This window comes from Pelmatolapia mariae, linkage group LG1 (genome assembly GCF_036321145.2).
Source record: "Pelmatolapia mariae isolate MD_Pm_ZW linkage group LG1, Pm_UMD_F_2, whole genome shotgun sequence".
In the NCBI taxonomy this organism is placed as follows: domain Eukaryota; kingdom Metazoa; phylum Chordata; class Actinopteri; order Cichliformes; family Cichlidae; genus Pelmatolapia; species Pelmatolapia mariae.
The window spans coordinates 33,013,713-33,032,501 of NC_086227.1; the positions used below are offsets into that span (position 1 = coordinate 33,013,713).

General features: G+C 41.0%; 1 protein-coding gene across 3 annotated transcripts in view; it reads left to right on the plus strand.

Annotated features, from left to right (window-relative positions):
- The window catches only part of LOC134631189 (transcription initiation factor TFIID subunit 4-like), a 93,436-nt gene that overhangs the window by 72,158 nt on the left and 2,489 nt on the right, over positions 1-18,789 (plus strand). The gene's annotated exons all lie outside the window — the stretch shown is intronic.

Sequence of the window (18,789 nt, forward strand, 5' to 3'; positions counted from 1 at the left end):
GCCAACCTCTTTCAGAATGTTTTACCCTGATGGGTATTAGCCCCCGACCTCATGCTGCATTAGAGAAAAAAACCCAATCCTGCTTTTTCAAACTGTTTTCCTAAATGCAGTTACACAACATAAACATGAATATACATTATGGCAGAGTTGTTGGCTTTTTCTGTTTTTCTCCTTTTTTTAATGTCCTGTATATGTTTAATTAGAAGGCATAATAAAGTGAAGCCACAGTGTGCCCCTCCTCTGGAGTGATTGCAGAGGGGGCGGAGGAGGAATCTTAACTTATTTTCACTTCGTTTTCACCTCCTCACATTTCTTCATTTCACATGGGCTGGAATCGCCTGCGGCGTTCTCTTTCCCTTCTCCAGAGCAAAGTGAATGTGACTTTTCTAAGGGGGTCACAGGATGCCTGGAGGCCTGTGGGTGTTACTGGACTGTTGCCTGCTCTTAGCTTCACTGAGGGGCTTGTCATAGATTTCATCTCCACAAAAATGAGCCGGGGGCCCTGGCCAGGAGCACAAGCAGCCAACGTTATGAAGGGCCCACGCTGATTATTTCCCTCTGACATCGCATCCTGAGCTTTCCGCATTAATCCTAGACAAAGGCAGCCCTTCAGTGCTGTGCCAGAGCTCAAATTAGGAGCCAGATAATGGCCTTGTTGAGATCCTGTTCTGTTCACTGAGAGGCAGAACTCCTGTTGAAATCCTCTTTTTTTATATATTCCTTTACTCCTGCTTATTTTTTCACTAAACAGACCACCTTTCCACCTTGTTTGGACTGTGACGGAATTCACGTGACACAATTTTGCTTCTTTCCCCGCAGCCCGATCCCCCCTTTCAATCACCCTTAATGTGATGGCGGCTTGGCCGCAGTTGGGCCTGTGCCTGGATGTAGATCGCTAGAAGCTGTGAAATTGATAGCCAGTCAAGACTGGAGTGTCTGTCTCCAGCTTCATCTAGTCTGCAGGAGGGAACAAAGGGGGTCTTACAGGGCTCCTCGGGGTGGATTAGTTCCAAGGAACCAATGGCTGGGGCTGCTGGCTGGCTTGCTGGAAGAGGGCCTGCTGTGGCCCCAATGGTGGGTCAGCACACAGGCAGAGGGTGCCCAGGCGCACATGCTCCAACTCTGCCTCCAGCTTAATTGTCCCGATCCTACAACCCTTACCCAGCTATCAGCACACACAGGTTCAACACAAAAGTCAAGGGTGAGCTACCAGTTTTAGGAGTTTGTGATGACGTGTGCTAGCAAAGGCTGTTTGAAGTTGTATGGAGAAATGACCTTTGGCCTCATGAATGCTTTAACAAGTATAGAATGAAAGGGAATTAACTTTTAGGATCATTACTTCTACACATTACTACTGCATCCTACACAAAAGTCAACTCTATTCCATATTCAATTCTTTTCTCCAGCCACATTTGTATATCGTATGTAAAAGCTGGTAAGATGGTATAGGTAGACTTGAGTTCAGTGAATAAAGGATGAGAGACAGACAAGTCAAAAATAGCTCTGTTTATAATGATTATTCCATGACACCCTCTGTACTTTGTCCTTTAACACATTTAATACGATTTGAACACTTTACTGTTTCATTTCCACCCATTGATTTTTGTATGTTGTGATCTCCTCTCATCTCATATGGTGAATCGTGTCTGAACTGAGTTGCTGCTGTTTTGCTAGCTTATGAGAGGCTCTGTACATCTAAGGTTAGCATTAAAGGTTCTGCGATGTAAACTGTGCCTCAGTGCACAATGTCCTGCAGTGTTAAACATGCTCAGAGCTTTGAAACATCCTTGACACATTTATGAGCTCTGAGTTATCATCCAGGCACTTAGGCCATTTATCACATCAAAGGAAGAGCTTTGTTTGTTGACGTAAAAGCGACAATAGCAGCTAAATTGCCCCAGTTTGTACAGCCACACTGGCTTTCTCCTATCTGTCTCAACCAGGCGCAATGCGAGGGACAAAGGTAGGCGAGCGATTTAATAGTGAGCACAGTCTATTTTTCCATTTGAATTCATTTCACCTTCTTTCTTTGAGGCTGTAGATCAGAAAGAAGGAGTGAGGCAATAGAGTGAGAGGCATGGGGAGAGAGGGGGAAAAGCACAAGGAAAACTGATGCCCTTTCCTCCAGCTAAATTAACAGGAATCACGTGGAAAACAATCTGAGTCTCCAATGAAGGAGGGAGGGGGGGGACCATTAAAATTAGCCCCAAGCTATGGACTGCACCCAATATCACTAAAGCTGCACTCACTACAGATGTGGAGGCTGGCTTACAGGCAAACTATGCTCTGTTCTATAGCTACAATTAAAATCAACCTCGCTGCCAAAAAATAGGAGGGGGAAAGAGGGGGTAGAAAGGCAGACATGGAACATCAAAGACAGATTGAAATGTGTAGTCAGTAATAAGAGTGGTCTCCAAGCCCCGAGGTTCTCCACGGTCCCCTTGTTAATGAGAAATTTTGACCTCTGGTTTGTAAGTTAAACTTGTAATCTCGGTTAATGAAGTAAATCAATCCCAACTCGGGAGTGTTCAGTGTCTCTCCCTTTGCCTTCGCCCGCCAACCTCCCCTCTGTCCTTCTCTCTTGTGCTTTTCTCCTTTGCTTACTCCTCCTCCTCCAATGTCCCTCCCAATGTGCCGCCTGGGAGTAAAATGTCCAGGTCTTCAACCAGACAAACAGGAAACTCTGAGAGTACAAGGCTTCCGGAGCTGGAGGGGGTGTGTAAGGACTCAGAGGACTAGGACCAACCAGGCTGTTTGGTTAAGAAGGAGACAGGCCAACCGAATGATAGTAGAAGGCACAGCATAAAGGAAAACACTTGCTTCTCCTCCTCATCGCTTTTTCCTTTCCATCTTTTTCCCTTCTCTGTCCAGAATCTGTTGGGGTTAGTATATGGTTGGAAAGTCGTGCCTACTTGCTAATGTTGAAGGAGCAGGGGCAGTAATGAGCAAATATAATGTAGTCACAGCAGCTGCCTCCTGTTTTGTACCTTCCTTTTGCTCCTCTCTGAGTCCGAAGCATACACAAAGTGGACGGTTTTAATGGAAAAGACAGCTAACTTAACCTTCTTGTGGAGCTCTGTTTTTGCCCTTAACCAAACAGAGCCTATTGTTAAATCCACTGGGAGCCTTGACATTAACCCCTGATTAGCTCTTGCATTTATAAGATTTTTGTTTCACCTCTAATGCAAATAAAGGTGGGATCTGAGACGAATGCAACGACTTTAGCATGACTTCTATGAGGATGCAGTGAAGCATAAGGATTCCTGTGTGAGCTCCCCTTCTCTACATGCTACATAAATATGATTAAAGAGGGCACGGAGAGGCTGCTATTGGTTTCATAATGTCAAGAAGATTTTAATGTTAGTTTGACTTTACGTCTCAAGGCAATTCAGTATTTCTACTAGTGAGGACACAAAGGAGACAGAGTTGAATCTTCCGAATGGTTACAGGGGTTTCTTGGCCAGATGCCATCCGTTTTGAGAGCTTTAACACGGTGAACTTAGCCAACTTTCTTTTCCCCTACACAATGCGGAGCACAGTTGTACCCACTAGGATTTTAACATTATGTTCTGTGGGTTAAAGCATTTAAAATACAGCTATATCATGGAAAGATAAAACTGTTGGTTTTTGCTTTAATTATATCAAACACTTTTCTTTCCACTCCCATTCAGTTCTATTGTGAGCTAATGTGAAACATAAAAACATAAAATTCATTTAATCAATAGATATGCAGTTGACCTGAAATGCTTAAAATCATAGTCAGAGGTCCAGCATCTTAATTTTAGGTAACAATAGACCGATTTCCAAGGGATGGCATATCTCCATACAATAGTCACACTGGTCACATACGTTTGCGAGCATGTCTGGAGTCACTGCTGTTGTTATGCAACCTACCGGCAACACATGACAGTCACGAATCCCCTCTTTTTAGTAGTACATGTTTCAGTCATTACTGGTGAATGACTGTAGAATTAAAAAAACTCTGACATTGGATGATTTTTGTTTTGATACACCTTGCATGCGTGTTTAATATACACCACGAGAAAATTGTTGTTACCAAGTCTCTGGACTGCTTCTTTGGGGGCCACTAATGTTTGTACTCAGTTTTGTACATGTACATATCCAGCAGATATTGAGAAATTTTGTAAAACCTTTTACTGCTGGAGGTGCTGCAGGAAAGGTCACAGGATCACAAAGTTGTAATTCGGGTTCCTACTTTTTTCCACCATGGTTATATATGAAAATGTTTAACTAGAAATTCAAGAAAAGTCAAGATCATCAAAGTCTTAGGATTAATCCTCGGGGCATTTTATATGTATGTCCAGCAGACCAACAGTTTTTGAGACATCTCAGTCAGCATTAAAGGGTCGGAATAGCAAAATGACCAACTACCCAACCATCATTGCCTTACATGAAACCAGTGCTGCTAAGATGATAAATAAGCACAAATTTCTAATAAAGATTTTGATAAACTTCAAAAACTGTTATCTTCTTTATGGCCTCTTGCTTTAGGATAATAGTTATGAATATTTGTGCAGTTGCTTATCCTGTTTTAACATGATGGCAGGATTAAAATAAACTGAGTTTAGTGTACTTTTATTTCTGAATAGCCTGTTTCCTGTTTGTTTCTACACCTCTACATATTTAAACATTTTCAACATATTTAGGGGGCATATAAGATCTTACTCATATGGGTGTATCACCTTCTTTTCTTTTCCCTAAAGCTACAACCAGTTGATTTTAGAAAAAAATAAAAGGTTTAGCTCAATATACTTTACATTGAAAATATAATTATAAAGTTCCAATGTCTTTTTGTTAGTAATTCCTAAATAGAGCATACATCTATACATGTACATGGCAGTTTTAACACAGTAGTCTCCTTATTTAGATAAGAAGCTTCTATATATTCATATTCATGCCAAAGTAGATATCCCCCTCATTTCTGCCTTTAAAACTTTGCCCTGAAATAATGGTTAAATATACAGTTTTGACAACAAAGTTGAGCCCCAGGCACTTAAGAGATACCCATCTTAAAGAAATTAATTACCTCCCTTGTTAATCTTGATATAATTAAATTTCTGAAGAATGAAATTTGCTGCATTTTTTCCCCCTCCGCCTCGCTGCTATGGAGGCGGACCAGTAATGGCTGGCTCTCTAGCTAGCCTGCTGGCCAGGGACGTGGGGACAGCCTAACATCGTGGGCCCCATGCTGTGCTATACCGCACTGTGCAAACCCACACTCCTCATCCTACGCTTTCACCACTCATAGGGATAGGCAGTGAAAATGCCTCAATCACTCTTTGCCATTCTGTGCTGCTTATATTTCCTCCATCCTGGAGGAGATGGAAACTCTGAGCCTCAAGTTTCTTATTCTTAACATGTGAGAATGGCATCGAATGACTCGAGAACGCTAGAGCTGCTAATAAAGTTGTCAACATAGAGCCTCTGAAACTTACATGGTGGAGCCCTGGAGAGGCATACATAGAGAGTTCTTTTTGTTATGGCTCACTTAAGAAACTCCTGTGCCTTTGTGTGACTTACTGTCGTTATTTATAGGACCTCCTGCGATGCTGTTAGATTTAACCCTGATTGCCTTTTGCAGCACAGCACTAGCATTACAAAGGAGGAGTGCATTTTAATGTTGCTATGTATTTAGGTTTGTTGTTTTTCACTGTTATTTTATGTGCACTCCATTGCCAGCAGTCTAGGTTTAGGTTTGATCCCGGGGAAAGAAAGAAGAAAAATATAGTAAAGATGCTGGTAGGAGGGCAGAAGAATGCCAAGATGGGAGGAAGAGTAGCTGTATGTATAGAGATGGCAAACTACAATTGGATGCTAGAAATGCCTGATCAGAGCATAGAACAACGACTTTATGGAGGTGCACATCACGCATCCTGTAAGCAATTCCTCTCCACTCATAGGTCAGTGCTAAATAATTTAGAACAATCTTCACTGTGTAATAGTTGAACTATACTAGTTTGCACTTTCCTATTTTTCTGCCAGAAATAGTTTCTGTGTAACCTACAGACATACATTTACAGTTGTTTGTATATTTAATAATATATGTGGGAATGTATTTGGAAATGAACCCTTGAAATTTAAATAATACTATAAACTGCTTAAAAAGGTAGAAATGGTTAAGTTTAATATAATCTATCATGATAGATATTATTTTTACTACAAATATCACATTATTCTAATGTTTTTAGAAAAATTAAAAATATATTGCTCCTAATCGAGGTAATATTTCAGAACTCTAAGTCACTGTTTCTAAAAATATAATTTAAAATGCCTTTATTCTTATAACATGAACATAACAAGTTTCATTGTACAAACCTTCATGAGGGAGTTAAACAGAAATTCTTCCATTTCTTCCAACCTTATTGTGTGTTTTACACTTAAAATGCTATTTGGGGATGATAAGTTTCTTTAGAAAGCAATATAGAAAGAACAATTAAATTATAATTTATGTGATTTTATCTACTTTCTATTATTAACATGATGCCAATGTCAGTGTCTTTAATTTTCACCTATCATGGTTATTGTCAGTATTATATTAACATCACACTGGTTGAGCAGGTAGGCAGAACTGAACTTAACTGAACCTAATTTTGAAAACAAAACCAAAAACATGTTTTAACACATCTTGGGCTTCAGCTTTACCATAGATATCAGCAGGTGTAAAGTCATATTATTTATGTTTGGTCTACAAAAAATGTGTACATCTGTAACTAAAACTGAAGCTTCAGATATATTTAAAAAGTTAAAGGTTGAGGCAAAATTGAAATCAAGACAAGCAGATATTTTAGTCCCAGGCTTAAACCAATCAAACAGCTGATCATTACCACTCCTAAAAGCTACTGCCGTTTTCTACCCACCATAAGTCAAGTCTGACTTTGTTACTACAACCCATTGAAGCCTTTTCTGTAACCCCCCTCTCTGAGACAGGCCCTGTTGTGGCTTTCAGTTACACAATAGCTACCCTTCATAACCTGGATGAACAACCACATGATTTACATGCAGAGAATGTCCGTGCATAAATATCATATCTGTTACAGCTCCCTTGCTATTCTTCATTTGTTTCATTGTTTTTGTTAAAATGTTGTTGTGATACAGTGTCCTTTATTTTGTATTTTAACAGGAAAACAGAGCATCTAAAATTAGCTTCTGAAAATGGTAAAAGAGAACAAACAAGGCGATCCATTAGTGAGGATGGGTTATTGGCTGACTTGCCTCTTCTCATGGCGGCCCATTAAAAGTGGTAATGTCTGCCTGCAGCAGTGCCTGGGGAAGAAGAAGGAGGCCATGGAAGGCATATTTCACATGCATCAGACACTGGAATTAAATAGACCAATGTTCCCTAAAAAGACTGAAGTACATCTCTTTCTGATGTGTGTCCCGGGCAAAAATTCATTGATCTTAGAATGTCCCTTGGCAATTATAAAATATTAAATCCAAGTCGCACTTTTCGGCTCAGCTTAATTTTTTTTTCCTCGCTTTTCACTGCTTTCCATTTGACCAATTTAGAAAAAAAAGTTAGAAATGGATGGCCATGAAAAAAACGACACTGATAATAAAGGCTGTGCACACTTTCAGATGTCTTTTGTTATGTTTCTGTATTGTTTGTGCAGAACATCTCACATCATTAAATGAATTGAGGTCCCAGCAAAGCTAGGAGTGTCTGAAACATGTCTTATTACACCATCAGAGCTGTGTTAACCAGGAGCACTAGTGATTGAAGCAGACAAGGGAGTTGACTCCCTGTATATGACATCTTTATTTTGAAGCACAAGGTCTTCTGAGTCGCCGATGCCTATTTCAGCACTCTGGGGACGACAAATATTTGTCAGCTGCTTTCCATTAGGTCTCTGGCCCTTGTGCTCAACTCCCTGGCCTCTTTATGTCCCTCAGAGATTACAGAGGGGGTCTAACAGTTAATTGCCCAAATCATTAAATTTAACATATATCTCAATAAATATAATCAGCCAGCTGTTTGACAAGGTACACAGTTCATTAAGTCCCGTTGCTTGTTTGTCGTTTCCCTAATTAAGATTTAGAATCGATCATTGAGTGTGTAATGTACAGTGTAGCTCGGTTTGCACAGGGAGTCTCTCTGCTCAAATGAAAAGGAATGGCATCCGCTTGCTAAAGCTTTACCATTTAGCACACTGACTGCAATGGGAATTAGACATCCTGTGCTAATTAGGGAGGCCAATTAACTGTGAAATTCAGGCATTTTTGACAAATAATCTCAGCAGAATTCAGACATCACCATGCACATAGATGTTATGAGCCCTGAATGAAGAAAGGATAAAGGCTTATGGCTCTTTCACTGTTTTTGATGCCTGCTTGTGTTGCTGGAAATGTGAGCGCTCCCGTCGATTTTGCATTTTCTTTTTTGTGTCAAGTCCCATTCACTCTAACCTACTGTCTCCCAGGTTGGCTTAATAGGTTTTACATGCACGTCTTGTAAATTCCACATTTGGTGCTCAATGGCGTGTTCTGAGTTTAATAATGTACTTGACTATGACACAGATGATAGACAAATACAAAACAATCTTGTCTGAATAAGAAAAGAGTTGTAATGACCATAGATTGCTGCTACTTTTAATATTGCCAGGGCTGGCTTTGGTTTAGCCTCTAAGAAGAACAAAGATGCTGCGGTTGGGCATGTTTGGCAACATTTGACCACTACTCGTTTTTCCAAAAAAAAAGAATTGGCATCATCAGAAAGCCTCAGTGTTTCTGTGCCTCTCATTCCCATTTTGATTCATGATCACATGTATATTTTAGATTGCATAAATTATGTATTTGTTGGACTAATGAACGGCCTCCACTGATAGAACTTTGGGGGAGTTGTGAATAGCTGGCTATGGTCCCTATCGCCCGCATCAGCATTTTGATTAGATGTCACGGCATTTCTGAGCAATGAGATGTGGTTTGGCTTTAAAAGGCTTGTCTGGCCTTTGGAGAAATTTTTATATACACATACCACAAGGTCCAGAGAGCCACAGAATGCAAACATACCTCCTGGGCTGGCCTCTGTCACTACACATGATGGCTTTGTTGTGTGTTTGCGTATACATTTGTATCGAGGTATGTGCAGTTATGCGTGTGTGGTCTTGACTCATTGACAACTATAAAACAGGCCCCTGCTGTCTTTATTACCTGTTCAGCCGGTCCTAACGGCTTTGTTCCTGCAGTACATAGAAACACATTTACCAGTGCTTGCGTTGGCATTTTCTCTTCACTTGGAATCTAATAGAAAGGCGCCATTACACCATGGAAGGCAATGGCTTTGGGTGCACGCTGAAGCTGTTTGGATACCAGGCAGCGCCGGAGGTGTGTTTGCTGGGCGCCGAAGGGTAGCTCCTGCAGCTGCCCGCCTCAGGTGCAGGAAGAATTGAGTACTTCCTTTTACAAGATGTGTAATTATTATGGCAGACAAGAGTGTGGATTTATACCAAGTCAATATGTAGATAAGCACTACACACATATATACACACAGCTGCTTGGAAAAGGATGCTGTTGTATGTGGTATAATAAAGCAGGTTGCCAAAATGCTGTGCAGGTAGGATGTAAGCCTTCTGGGCCTGTGGAAGAGCAATCTGATGGGAGGAATGAGGCCTCCAGAAAAGTGCCAACAGAACCATAATGAGGAACTCCTTAACTGCGTTGAAATTTTGCAAAGCTGCCAACCATTTTTACCCCGTTCGCCTCCCACACATCTGGATTTTTTAAATTAATTGCATATTACTCTATACGATTTGAATTTCGACAAGTGTCACATACCATATTGTTAATCAAAAGACTTTTTTGCTTAACAAGAAAACTAGTAGAAGTAAAATATAAGTAGGGCATTTTACTGTAACTTTACTGTAAGTTGATTTAACACCATAAATCCCCAGAATGGTAAAGAGATTTGTTTCAGAATAGCTTAGAAAACTTTGGCAGCTTCTCCCCTTCAGCTTGTTGGATAAAAAACAATGACACTGGGGGTCACGAATGTTCACAGAGACACTCTATTTAAGTTTTGGTTCGTCTTTCTGGGCCATCTATATAAAACATGAAACTCCACTCTTTCCCCTGAAGAGCGTGGATTTTAATCAGACCTGCTCTTCAGACAGCCATTTTCCTGCTGCTCATCTTAGCAGGAGCTGCATCAGGTGCACGGGGACCAGTGTCAGCAGCACGGGAGCGAGCCTGTGATGGCTAAGTGATGTCAAAAATGGCCCCATTAATGTCAATTTAAGATCAAGGGCCGATTCATAGCGCGAACCTCCGCCATAGATGTGCTCTCTAAAACCCTACATCTGCAAATCTACTGTGGCTCCTTGGTGTGTTCCTTTTCTTGTAAGTGAAATGTGTCACTGCTCATATGAGGATTTATGTGAAGACTGACAGCTCAGGATACAGCACATGTCTGCCGAGCAGCGGGAACTGTTGTGCTGCTTTTCGTGTCTCATCCTGTGCTTGAGTCAGTGTCTGTTATTGCGCATGGGTTCTGTGTTATTCAGTGCCATGCTATTTTGCTAGTGTACCATTTTCCCTAATTAGGCCATTTGCAGGATGCGTTCTTCTTAGTATGGTCATTTATGTTTGATACCAATCTGAACCGATAGGCTTTTGTTAACTGGTTATTCCTATTTGGAACGTTTCGCAAAGACATCAAAGGGTGGACCACAAGCCTCATTTGGCAACTTCTCCCAGCTATCCATCGGCTGCAAAACACCCCGGTGCCTTGATTATTAACTCAGTCACCACCCTCTCATTCAACTTGAATTAAAAATTAAAAACCAGCAGAAATGACAGTGCCACACCATTGAAAGTAAAGTGTGTAAAACCAACAAGGGCTCATTAGCGAGTAGTTCTGAAGACAAGCATTCTGACTAGAGACTCATTACACTTCTCCTATTTTAACTCTAATTGGGTTCATTTTATATATGAAACGCCTTGAATATTTAATGCTGAAAAAGTTCTACTTCTGATACTTTATGTAGCCAAAGATACTTGGCCTGTGTTAATTGTCCAGGTTATCAGGGAGGCTGTTAGCAGTTTCGTAGCCACTCTGTCCCTCACTATAGAAAGTGCCAGAGAAGCAAGACATTGAACACATTGCTTGGTGGGTTATTGGTTGGATTATGATCTTCAGACAAATAAAACTGATTTATTAATCACAACAGCAACAAACTCACCATCTGGATCCTTGTTATGTTAGCTGTTCTGCTCGTGTACTACTCTGGTTGTGGACAATATGGCTTTCCTGTCATTTAGCAGATAATAATTGGCAATATGTGAACAAATGTTATTACCCCCAAATCCTAAGCGGGGTTGCCAACTTAAGCTACAAAACCCCACCTAATAAAGCCTTTGTACTATTTAACAAGTTGTTCAGCTAGCCAGGCTTAGAGCATTTTAATTAAAAAGATTAAAAACGGTGTTATGGTTTCTTCCTCTAGTTGCCTTCACACAATCTTTTGTTTCTCTCAGGTTGAAAAGAAAGAGAGAGGGGAAACAAAAGCAAGATTGTGTTTTCAGGCAGGAAAGTTTGAAGTTCTTTGTTTGGAAGCAAGGTTCCGGGTGCAGCAGACTGTTTAGCTTGGTGACCCTGTGACTGTCTTCTGAGGAATTGTATGAGCAGCCCTGCAGAATAGTGCTCCGGGGTCGGCTTTCATCTTAGCAGTAACCTGTGGACTCAGGGCGATGGAATTGCAGCTTTGTCAGTACACTACTAATTAGAAAATTCCTGACCTCGAGCAAGATGTTTTAATTATGTGTTGTGTCAACGAGTTTGCAGATTTAATCCACCGTTGATACACACTCAAGTGTGCAAACTGTGTCGCACATTGTAGTAGATCAAGTGGAATGGAGCACTTTTTTTTCTACTTCGTCTTTCTCTTCCTTGTGTAACCTTACGCCTTTACTGCACCGTGTTATTCAAGAGCCATCACATGCTTAAGTAGCCAAATTAGACGTGGAGTTAATGTGTTAGCTCGTGAAAAAGCTGGTCTGATTCGCTTTGGTTGTGGGAGGCTGAACAATGTGACAGTATTGTGCTGGGTGTGAGCTCTCTGTTGCAGTGAGTCAGTGTGAGGGAAGGCAGGAAAGGGTTAAACAGAAATTGAGCGGGGATGCTGGGGGCAGCAGTGCTGCAGAACATAGCAGTGTTCGTGCGAAGGCAAGTCATTTCCCGAAACACTGCAGACACATGGCCTGCGGCGCTCTAAAACCTTTGGAGACCAAAATGGCTTGCAGGAGTTAGAAGTAATAAGGTGTTTTTTTGCCTTCTTTCTCCTTGACTGAAATTCTGCACGGTTGCTATGCATTGCCATGGAGCTGTGTAGCTGTTTTTATGGTTTATGTGGGTATTAAGATGCTCTGCAACTGGCCATTTTTGAGATTTGTTGTTGTTTAGTTGTGAAGCAAATGGAAGTTGTTTGTTTTGAAAGTAATTCCCTCATCCTTTTTGCCATGATCAGAATGCTAGACCTCACTCCTGTCCCATTGTGTTTTACCCTTTATTCTTTTAGTTTTTCTTTCTGCTGTTCACAAAATGACAAATTAAATATAACATGTTTGTGACAAGAAAAGAAATATATAGCAAATGGGCTTCACTCGCCTCCATTTTTGAAAGCATGGCGACAATGGCTGCCTCTTATTTAGAAACCTCTGATAGGAACAAAGGCCATCTGCGTCAGTGCATGAACATAAAGCTGTGGTATTAGTCCGTTCTGACCTCTGTGATTATTGGTGGACTGAACCAAAACCCTTTTCATCCTTTCCCCTGGTTCTGTTAATCTTGGCTGCCTTGTCTGCTTCAAAGGGGAGCTCCGGCATATAATCTGGGTATGTACATCTGTGAATTATTATTCTAATTCTTTATACGTTTATTAGAGCTGAATAAACTCCACATCAAATACATCACTCGGGCAATGTCAGAAAGCCTGGGGCAAATCAGCCGACATCTGTTAACTCTTTCAAAATGGCCTCATCCAGCATGTCTGTGGGCGTAGAAGAGCGAGAAAAGGGAGAGGCGAGAGAGGGAGAGAGAAAGTCTCTGTTGCTGATTAATGGCGCCCAGAGAAGAGGCGTTTCAGGCCGAGTGTGGAGATGAAGCGGGGCTGCACTCCCACGGCTGGGCTACACACTGTAAACACTGAAGGGACGAGGCAGCGTTCCCCAACTGAAATGCAGCATGGAGGAAAACATGTGGGAAAGCTTTGCATCCTGGCACATAGTCAGTCAACCAGGCAGTCAGTTAGTCAGCCCTTCAGTCAGTAAATGAGTCGGTCAGTCAGTGAGTCAGTCAAGCTCTGAGCCAGTCAGCCCAACAGTCAGGTCTTCAGTTTGTCAATCAGCAAATCTGCAAGGCTTTCAGTCAACCAGCATGCATGATAGTTTGTCAGCACATCAGGTACTCATCACGTGAGGAAGCCCAACAAGAGTAGGACCTGCAAGCCAATTTAAAGGATCTAAACACCTAATGCAAATATAATTGGAGCACTAAATCATGACTTTGTGCTCTTAAGAGTGACCGAAATATGAAAGAGAAATTTTTCATAACTAATTAGCAGCTATCATTAACTTCCACCCTGTTTTTAGCTTTAAAACACTACTTGGTTTAGCTTTTGCTTCACTTATTTGTCTATGTTATCAGCAGTCTATCACTGTTGTTCTATATATGTCCTCATTGCCTGAGGCTTAGACATGAGAGTTATCTCACCACCAAAGTAAAAGATAAATGTTGTATTATGAACAGCTTCTATTTTTCTTAACCAAGGGTCTAGTATTTGTCTTTTAGCATGACAGCTAAGCAGTGTTTTCTCCCCATGTTGCAGTTTTAGTTAATACAGTGTGATTGTTAGTGTGTTGTCGCACACTGGTACATACAGTACACCCTCTCTCACCACCCAGCCTCTGTCTGCAACTTCTGCCGTGAGGAGTGGAGTGCTGAGACAGCAGGTTGGACTGTGCAGGGCCGAGCAGCTCTGCGTGCCTGGCAAAGTGGGCCATTAACCCACCGCCCTAAGGTGTGACCTGGGCCAAATCCAATATTGGCTTCGGCATCAAGGCACAGGTGCCACTCAGGGTTCAAAGACACAGATCAGCAAGAAACCCACCACCACCGCTACCCTACCCCCTTTCCCTTTCTTAAACAGTAAAGGACTGAATGTAAATTGCATACACATACAAGCACCACTACTGTTACTGTTCAACTGGAGAAAATAAGTCAAAAATAAGGGCAAGATTAAGAAAGACAGAGAGTGTAAATAGAAATATGAATTGAAAGTAAGTTTAGCAAAATATGAATTCATTTTAGTTCTGTCAAAGTTAAAGTGAATATTGCAGTCCATATATGATCTGATAATCTGAAATTGTGATTTGCTGACTTTGTCCTTTCTAGTAAAATATTCTTTTTTTTCATGAATCTCTGATTATCATATAAAAGTAGAAAAAAATTAATGTCCAAACACACCAGCCTTGTCATTTTGATGAAATCTGCCCTCACTCATAATTTTATAATTGCATTGGGACTAACACTAAATAATACAAGCCTTGTATTTGTTGTTACATTTGTCATTATCTTGAAATCTGTGTGTTCTGCCAAACTGTCTGCTCAGATGAAACAGTGGGTTTCTCTACTAAACAAACAAATAAAAGATAAATGAAGGAACATGTGGAACAGTTTTAATATGTTCCAGTTCACTCTTAAAATCACAGTGATACCAGCATGTTGACGTGGCTATGCACCATTCTTGGTTTAAAATGATGTTAGATTCAGGTGGTCTCTAGTCATTGTTTAGGGAAAATCAAATCTCCTCTCCCATATAAATCAGTTAAAGGGGATGAACTGTCAAACTTATGAAGGAAATGGAGTGTAACAAGTTGAAAATTCTGTCTGATATCAGGCCATATTTATTGTGAATAACTTCTGTAAATCTTACTTCAGTCATTTCAAGTATGCATTCATGTTCTATTTAAAAATCTAATCTGAAGTTTAGCTTCACAAGAAATTGCTGAAACTATTTTTTGCCTTATTATAGGGTCACAACCCAAGAATGTGCAGGACTTGTCCTGTGCTTCAGTGCCTCTTTCAGTCACTCGCTCTCTCATTATTTTCCACTTAGTGTATTATGCTAATTGCAAGATAGATAAAGCACATTTAGACGTGCTGTTTCTGCTTTTGTGTGCATGCACATATGTGCTGGAAACCACAGGGAATTAAATAGTGTAAAATAATGTGTCTGGACCATTGGCGCTTTGTCATGTATGTCAACACACTGTCGCTGAAGACCAGAGCCAGCAAAAGAGGCCTTATTACAGACGAGCTTTAAAGCCTCTGCTCTCCCCTCCTCAGGTTCTATCCACCGCACTCTCTGTGTTTTTTCTGTCTGTCCCCCGCTCCAAACAAGTCAAATGTCTGAAGAGATGTATCGAAGTATCCCTGCGCATTCTGTACGATGGATATGTCATATGACATAATGCCTCCGAGCACCCATCACAGATAAAATGACAGATGCTGTTTTTTGCCTCATGGATCTTTCTTGGCCAAGCTGATTTTGAGACTTTCCTTTTTGCTGTACTCCTCTGTCTGTCTTTGTGACTCTGCTCTCGTACTCTTTCCTCTGCTCACGTTTTCTTTTTATCCACCATGACCTTACAAAAGTCAAAACCATTTTGTTTTTTTATTGAATTTCAAACAGAATTACAGTGTAATTGCTAGACAAGGAGCGAATAGTCATTGATGTCTCACTTCCCTTTCTAACTGACACTCCACCATCTGCTTTGTTTAGCGTTGGTGTTTACCATGCCCATCCCTCTCCTCCCTCCTCTGCAACATTATTTCCTGTGTGTACTGGTGAGAGGCATTGGTCTCCATAGATACTGACAACAACATACCACTGTTTGGGTTGTTGGCATTCCTTATGACGACAGCATATAAAGACAGAGGGGAGAGGAGAGGTTGTTTTGAGTGAATTCCTCTATAAGCGCTGGACTTTCTGCCTGTATTATTTCAATCACTTAAGACTGCCCTTGTCCCCAAAGGGAATAAGGCATTCTGGGATCTGCAGTGCACTACCTGTAGACCATGATCTGTCTGTGCTTTCTGCCTCGCTCCACCTCACCATCACCCACTTTAGCCACAGCACCACCCCAGCACTGACTGACTGCCTGTGGCCAGTGCTGCCCATCCATCTAGGTGGATGGATGGCTTTGATTGGTAAAATCTGTGGCCCTGTCGTCAACCTTACTTGTGAGTGGCAGTAATTGGCATGGCAGTAGGCAGGCCCATCTTTCACATGTGGTCAGCTATGATTGACCTGATTAAAGTGGGGTTGCTCCCCAAAGTGAGGGTCTGGTGTGCCCCAGGGTGCTGAGGAGCATGCTGTACCCACTTGCCCCTAGATGTGGTTGAGGTAAGTTGGCAGGAGAAGTGGCCTGGCTAGCCTCAATCATCATACAGCTTCCAAAAAGGGGCAAAATGTGTTCTAAGGGTAATTTGAGACAAGGCATCATCATACGTTGTACACAAACATATGAGGGGGTGGGTACTGGAGGGACTTTGGTTTTGTTCTTGTAAATTCATACCCATCATATGTTTGCAATTAAGGCCTGTCTGTACTCTGTGTTTACAGAGTGGTGCAATCAATGTAATTATGAGAGGGTGTTCCTGACTGAAATGTCTGTCTTATTTCTCTGTGCCTGGGTTCAAGTGGGCACTCGCTGGATTTGTTTCCCAGTGTTTCTCATTTCCAAATGTAAATGCATCTCTTGATTTGTATCAGCCTCTGTATACACTCCCTGTTTTTTTATCGTTCTCATTTTTCCTGGATCAAATACAAACAACAAGGTCTCCATTTCAGACTAGAACGTCAGCTAAGATCTATGTCAGCAGAGTTGTTTATTTAGAGGAAAAATCTGTTCATAGTCCAGGCAATGTAAGGAGCCATAAAACATACATGAGCAAAAATGATGATTTCCCTGGCCTTTGGTGAATGTTGCCAATGTTTTGTTTTGTAAGTTTAAAGATTTTTTTTGAACATTTGCCTGCACCTGAAGATCTGGACATTATTAGTGTGTCTTTTGATCTCATCCAGCTCTTCAAGACAGATTATTTTTCTTTATTGGAGGTGTATACTTGCTTAGAGGCCACATTCCTTACTATTGATATTGTCAATGTGTTTGCCATTGAACAAAGATTACTTTATTTTCTGAATGGAAACCACATATTGCTTGACTCTAAACAGTTTTGTGTTTCACTATAGAAACTGTTCCAAAGACTTGTGTCCTTACAGAAAAAAAGTGAGGGAAAACCTCTTAGTAAAAGAAGCAATAAAAAAAGTCATACTGAGTTTGGGGTTTGTGTTGAGGTTGCAGGATGGTATACAGGGCTTTGCAGACCCATATGTACATGTTGTAGCTGTAGCTGCACTGTCACCAAGGGATGGTGTCAAAAATACGTAGAACAACCACTAAACTGGGCTACTCTAGGTTAAGTTGGGAGTTTAGCTTAGCTGTAAAAAAAAAAGCCATACAAAAAGCTTGTTTGCAGTGAGGTAAAACCAAAAATAATGAAAACTGTCTATATTTGAGTTATATGCTATCTTCTTTGTGGTGGACTTTACTGTCTGTCCCATTCTGTTCAAGCCAACCTTTCAACCAGTTGGCAATCTGTTATGCTTTTGGCCTTTTAAATGAAAAAAAAAAATCCAATGGCAACAGCTACATTACATGCAATGTAGCTGCCGCATTAGTTGAATTCCCACAATCCCTCTCTTTGCATAGCCAAAGTACACAAACAGACACCGATGTGGGATCAAAAATCTGTCATTATACACCGCGAATTAACTCATCACAATTTGCCATTCAAAAACAAAAGTATTCTCTTCTCTTTTTAGCTGCATGATTCCTACAAAATCACAAATGAGTTTCTAGAAAGTAAAATACGATTGAGTAAATCTGTTGTCAACCTATCAGTTTGCGATTGAATGGGGTCAAGTGGGCAATTGCGTGGTCTCTATGTGGCCATATGGCAATTAACTGTGATAAATTAATGAAAACTGCAAACCTCTTTATCTGCTGAATGGCATAGGCACATGGCAAGCTTCTTGTTATATAGAAATATAACAAAAATACAGCCAGCTGGCAACCAGTTGAGTTGAGTCCCCTTTTGCAAAGAGACACATTGCAGATGAGATGTGCTTATCAGTGCAGACGGAACCAGATTTACTGCAAAATATTTGCAATCTGTTTGCGTTTATAAATTAAACGTCAGTTATTTGCAAATCTTTGTCAATCTGTCTGAAAGTAATTGCAGTCAGACTGAGTCGGACTGTAGTAGTTCAGAGACAGGCTGCCTACCCCCAGGTGACCCATGCAGTCGCCTCACAATTCAAAGTGGCTGCCCAGAGCTTGAAGGTTTTGCATGTGTAATGTCTGGGCAACCAGTTGATCATCCAAACTCTTTGGTGATGAAATGCACACAAAAAAATCAATATTGAACACCAACTTTTCTTAGTTACAAGGGGACCGTTATGTTTTTACTGTAGTGTGACTAAGCCATAATGTCAGCCTGCTACAATGCTCACATGCTAAGATGCACGTTGCATTTGTTTAGAAAGCATGGATCCACTGTGTCATAAAAGACCTTTCAATTTGAGTTTTATTTTAGGAGAAGAAGTCACAAGAAACAAAATCTAGCAAGTTTGCCTTGTCGAGATGTAGCTCCCAACCTCAATATGAAAGCTGCACCATTATGGTATAAAAGTTGATGTTAGCTCTCGATAC